This window comes from Echinops telfairi, unplaced genomic scaffold (genome assembly GCF_000313985.2).
Source record: "Echinops telfairi isolate 266 unplaced genomic scaffold, ASM31398v2 ScPeMD7_7417;HRSCAF=8455, whole genome shotgun sequence".
Taxonomy (NCBI): domain Eukaryota; kingdom Metazoa; phylum Chordata; class Mammalia; order Afrosoricida; family Tenrecidae; genus Echinops; species Echinops telfairi.
Window position 1 is genome coordinate 5,559,843 of NW_022111317.1, and position 6,248 is coordinate 5,566,090.

Consider the following 6,248-nt stretch of genomic DNA (forward strand, 5'->3'; position numbering starts at 1 on the left):
TCCTCCAGGGAGGAGGTTATATGTAGATCCTTGTAATCGCTTCCACCTTTCCACCCCACCTTCCCTCCACCCTCCCAGTATCACCACTCTCTCACCACTAGTCCTGAAGGGATCATCTGCCCTGAATTCAGGGAGAAATGATTGTCATGGAACAGGCAAGAGATACTTGCACCTTGAGCAAATTCAGGTTGGGTCAATAGGGAGGTCAACTGACCAAGTATCAAGTTCAATCCAGCATAATTAAGATGACAATGAACTCTATTTGATATTAAGGTTGTTCAATTCCAGATCCTTGCCTGTGGCTAGAGGGGATTTTCCCAGTGGCTTAATCTGACCAGATACTTGATAGATGGGTTTTGGGCTCCCACTGTCCTCCACACCCTTCTACAAATTGAGTGTTCATAATTTTAACTCTGATACTTTTTCCTTTGTCATATTTGAAAATGTTACTGTCTTATTTGGATCACACAAGCTGGTGTGCTTCTTCCGCGTGGACTTAGTTGACTCCTCACTTAGATGGCTGCTTGTTTGAATACAAGCCTCGAAGAATCAGACACTCTTCTGATGGATCGCCGGGCACCATCTGCTTTCTTCACCACACTTTGCTGTAGCACCCTTATCTTCAATGATCTCTTCAAGGTGAGCATCGAGCCCGGCCACGTTATCAGAACTCACTCTTGCTGGACTGGGGCTAGAGTTAAGTAGGCGCCCAGATGCCATCTGCTCGTCCATGGCATAAAGCTGTTGCCCTATGTCGTTCCCTCTCCCACTGGATTGAGCTCTGATCCAGGGGGACTTTCCTGGGTCCATTCCTCTAATGCAGATCTCTGCCCCAAAGATCAAAACCGGTCATGTCACTGTGAGGGGGCATCGGCGTACTGAAGCTATGGGTGTTGCTGGGTTCCTTTCCACTGGACACCCACCAAGTCAGGGGTCCTCCAAAAGGCTCCATGACCATCACCCCCACAGCCCCAGGGCAGCCCCTCTCTGCCTCCTCCCCTGTCCAAGTACTCCAGTGCTCAGTCCAAGGGTGCAGGCCCTGTGCAGACAGCCGGGCCTCTGTGGTCAGTCCTTCTGGCACAGCCCCTGCGTCATGCCATGCTGCCTGCCAGGTCGGCTTCCACCTTCATCGTGCTGCTTAGCCCATGGCGTGGTTCACGGAAGGCTGGGTAGAGACATCCATCGTGTCTACCCAGGGTCATAAAATGGGGTACATTGCCCCCCTAGGTTCCCTACAATCATTGTTCAGCATCCCTTCCCGATGTGCGATGTGCCGTTGCTTCTCCCCAATCACCCACCGTGCTCGCCAACAGAACTGTCAGCATCTCCTCCACAATGCACATGGTCCCCTCCTCTGGTCTGAGCTTGATTTCTTGGTAAGATTCTCCTTCCACTCCTGGGGGAGGGGCATGGATGTGCCCCAGCCTCGTCCTGGTGCTATGTCACCTCAACTGCATGGTCCTCTCCCCTTCTCTGCACCCCCCCCCCCGCCCCCGTCTTCGAGGAGTGACTCTAGCAAGGGGGGGTCTCCTCCTTCAAGCTGGCTCTCGTGACATGGTGAAAAGGGAGGTGGCGGTGCCTGGTCGGTAGGTAGCCATCCCCCCTTGTGTCCGGGAATCGGTTGCCGAGATTTGCTAAGTTGGTGTTTCTCTTCTCCGAGCAGTGGACTCGCGCAGTTCGTGTCCTTCTGTGACTGCTGTGTTCACTCGGCAGAATGGTGTCCACGTCCTTCCCTGTCCTGCGGCGTTTCATGCTCTCATTGGTGTTTCTTCGGGGGGGTCCCGTTGCGTGTGTGGACCCTAGTTTCTTTAGCCACTCTTCCACCGTTGGGCCTGTGGGCTGCTCTTGTGAACAGAGCTGCGACGAACAGGAGAGCATGCGCATCCACTCGTCCCGTGTCTCTTGCTTCCGTGGGGTATGTGCCCGGTGGTGGTATCGCTGGATCTCATGGGACTTCGATCCCCAGTTGCTTTCAGTGTTGCCATACTGTGTCCCACCCTGGCCGTATGTATTCACAAGTCCACCCACAGTGTATCCGACGTCCCTCCTCCAGAGGGTGCTGTTTTCTGTCCTCTTTAGGGAGCAGAAAGGTGCTTCTTCCACCACGGAGCGGCTGCTCTTGGCTGAGCTGCCCGTGTGGATGTGGTGGTAACAGCCCAACAGGTAGCCTGCGCCCCTCGGGCCCCTCAGACTCTCAAAACCAACTTGCTGCCATCGAATCGCTTCTGACTCCAGGCCACCCCCGCACAGGGTGGAACTGCCCCTGGGGGATTCCAACGCTGTCCTCTTTGCGAGAGTAGAACTCACACGCACACCCCCTGCCCCGCCCCCAAGATTCCCGGCACCTCTAATCCATGATCTGTCTCGAGAACCTGCGGCTTTTCCGTCGATTTATCACATCCAGGACCTTTTTCGCAACGATGGCAAGAATCGATGTCGCCACCCATCACACATTTGCCATCTCAACACTTGCCGCGTGTCCCGTTCAGTGATGTCAACCCCGCTCTCACCGCGGTGTGCCATCGTCCCCACCACCCACTTCCTGATTCTCTGACCGCCCTGGCCGAAGCCACGGTCCCCCGGGAGCCATCCCGCAAGGAAACCGCGCATTGTCGCTTTCTACCCCCGCACAGTCACAGCCTCGGAAGCCCACGGGCAGTCCCACCCTGTCCTGTAGGGTCGCTGAGTCCGAATCAACTCGATGGCACTGAGGGAGAGAGAGCGAATTTCATTGCCCCCTGGCAGCCATTCTGAAACGTGTACCAGTCAGAAAGGGGCAGCTGCATGCATCTCCAGAGCACAGCAGCACCCGGGTCGAGAAGCCGCATCCCCAGTCCTCCTGCTCCCGTCCTTTCCTCCTGGTCCCTCTGAGTCTGGAAGCACCACCGAAGCCCGCCCACCACGGCCGATCCCGCTGGGAGGGGGAGCAGGATGTCCTTGAATCAGCCTCGTAGCAACACAGACGCCACCGTCGTGTGACAAACTGACAGACGAGTGTGACGAGAGATAAAAGGAATGATTATTATATGTGTGTGTGCATAAATTAAAATGTAAGATTTTTACTCTAGTCCCTGGAGAAAGACATCGTGTTTTTGTTTCTTTTTTAAATTATTATTAATTAGGAATTAATATATATCATATGCTTTCCTAGTTCAAAGCATGTTGAGTAGAATTGTACAATTGCTACCACAGTCAGTTTCCAAACATCCTTTTTCTAAGACATCGTGCTAGGTAGGGTAGAGGGGCAGTAGAGGAGAGGAGGGCCTCACAGGGAGGCATGGACACTGCGCTGCAGCCATGGGCTCGGGCATAGGAGCCATGGTGAGGCCGGCGCAGGACCGGGCAGGCTTCCATCCTGTTGTGCACGCGGTCACTATGGGTCAGAATGGACCGGACGGATGGCACCTACCAACAGCAATAACTGTTAATAATAAAGTGGATAAGCACTGAAGACACATAAGTACAGATATATGCATATAACAAGAAATGTCAGTCTGGGTAGACTAGAGACACAAATTTATAGACACGCATATGTGGATAAGAAAGAAGTTGATATACAAGAGCATTCAGACTCATGCAACACATGCAATGATGCCGAATGCAGGAGGATCACAGGCCAGTGGGTTGGAAGTCTTGTGGCTCCAGTGGCGTTGTAAGCATCTCAGCTCAGGCAGGGGTCTGGTTGCATCAGGGTAGGTCCATGTGGCTTCTCCAGCTCCCAGGATGTAGCACCATGTAGTGGAAAAATAGGAGTTCCCAGAATCCTCAGGAGAAGGCCACGCCTACAAAGAGGCCTCATTGGCTGTGACCCGATTGACAGACTAGACTCCACCCCTCCCCTCATGATCCTCTAAAATTGACACCAGATCATGTAACTACCACAACAAGCAAAATGGATCAAGCACACTCGGACTGGTAGCTTTGATGGTACCTGCAGAAAAACCAGTCATCAAGAATATTCCAGTTACAAGGAATAAGATTAGCGATGTTGATCTTGTGGTGACAACCAGGGAGTACTGGAACCAGCAGGCGCACACCATTCAATGTGGTCTTCAGCCACCACGGAACAGCAACGAAAATCACAGAGCATTTCCCCCAAAATTGATGATCAAATTCTTGGTCATTAAGCGACTCGAGTGATTTAAACATCATTGTTCTTCTGTTTAAAGTTAAACATCTCAACAAATAAACAAATAGGAGGGGGGAGGGGGGAAAAACCCTTCTGTATATTGAAATTAAATGTTTTCCAGAATTTCTGCAACAAGGAAAAAATCATAACAGAAGTTAGTCAGCAGCGTGGCCAGTATCATGGGATTCCTTGTCAAGGTGGGGGCACAGCTGAGGATTCCAAGAGGAATTCATGACTTGAAATGCAGAGATGGTAGAAATCGTGACCGAGCGGCTACAAGACTGCCTGTCACTCTGTGACAGTGATGACCAGCCCCCTTACAATAACAGGAGATAAAGTGAAAAGGTTTGGCCGAGACACAAAGGGGATATAGTTTCTTGATACAGTTTCTCCATATTAACTGTATCTTTGCCCAAGTTACTTAAATTTTGAATTACTTCTGGACTTTAGAGCAAGAAAGCTAGTAACAATTGATCTCTTTTGTATATTTTTGGAATAGTTACAATAGATGCTTTGAATAAAATAAGGCTAGCCGCATCTCGTTTTCTTGGTTTTGTTTTGTTTTTTAAATTATTTTTAAGTTGCCAGAGAGCCCTCTTCGGTATAAGGGAGACCACTGGGTGGCCTCAAACCGCCAACGTTAGGCTAATAGCCCTCAGCGGTAAACACCCTCCCTATTGGGGCCCCACACCCCGGAAAGGCCGGGGGAGAGCAAAAGGACTTCCGGTGGCCAAGGCCGAGAGCAACCGCCTGGGGCCTCAACCCCCCAAGTTTCCTCCCGACGGAGCAGAAGAAGGAGAAAGGAAAAGAAAAGTAAAAGGAGCCCAAAGCCACACCCTCAGGCCCCAACTTCCAAACACCGCCGCCCAGGGCACTGTCTGCGGAGTGCCACCCCCCACCGGGCCACCAAGCTTGGCTGGAGGAACTCTGGGGCAGGGCTGCTGGGGGACCGCCCCGGGGACCTCCAGGCCCAGAGAAGGGGCTGGCTTGGAAATGCAGTGGGAGGAGAATGTGTAAAGCGGGGCTGGGGGAGGCACCTTGGGCTGCTGAGTGTAGCAGGAAACGAAATGAAAGGCAAGTGTAGGGGCTGCAAGACAAGAGAGAGAAGAGAACAAAAGCGAGACATACCCCGCCCCCCACACACCCCCCAAACAAATATCTGGGCTTCCTGACCCTGACACGGGGGTGGGGGGGATGGAGGGATGGGGGGGGTGAGCGATCCAACTCACCCCAAACACCACAAGCATGAGCAGGGGAAAGAGGCAGCTGATCTGCCTGCAGCCATCCCAGAAAAACGAGGAACAAAACTCAGGGGCACACGAGGAAAACTCCCCCCCCCACCCCCAGGGGGAACCCCCACCCCTACCCCACCCCACCCCCCACGGAAATCCCTGGGCAGCTGGAGAGCTGACGATGACGAAGGCTAGTCCAGAGCACAGCCCAGGGAATGTAATGCGCGCATGCGGGCAGAGCTGAGAGCCCCTTCTCCCTGGAAATTGGAAACAGCTGCTAGTCAACAACTCTTTTTTTTTAATTAGCTGAGATTTAATACATATGACATATCATTCCGTAGTTCAGTAGTGAAGGGTCTACTTCAAGAGGGAGCTGCCATTGGGTCAGGGAGGGGGGGTATAGGACAGAGCACCATCTGCTCCCTTATTCTGGAAATCAAAAACCATGTGCCCCCTCCCCACCTAAAAAAAAGCCAGTACTTTTTAAAAATTTTTTTCTACAGAGAAACCCTAGATGCACTTGCCTTCGGTGGTAAATTCTACCATTTACAGAAGAATACGAACCTTTCTTTCATTTTTTAATTCATTGATTACATATTTATTTGAAATAGACTCTGTGCTCGACACTGTGTTAGTTGATGCAGATTTTTAACAATTAAATGTTTTTTGTTTTTTTAATCCAAAATGGGTTTATTAGAATGGCTCCCCACTCTTCGTGCTGCTTCCGTCTGAAGGAGCCTCCTGGGAGCCTGGCTTTTCCTCCTGTAGGCTGACAGAGGACCGGAGAGCAGCCAACACACAGAAGGACTGTCTGTGCGTGGCTGCAGACCGTGGTGATGCTGTAGCAGCCTGGGCATTTGACATCCACGAAGTAGGAATCGGCTCTG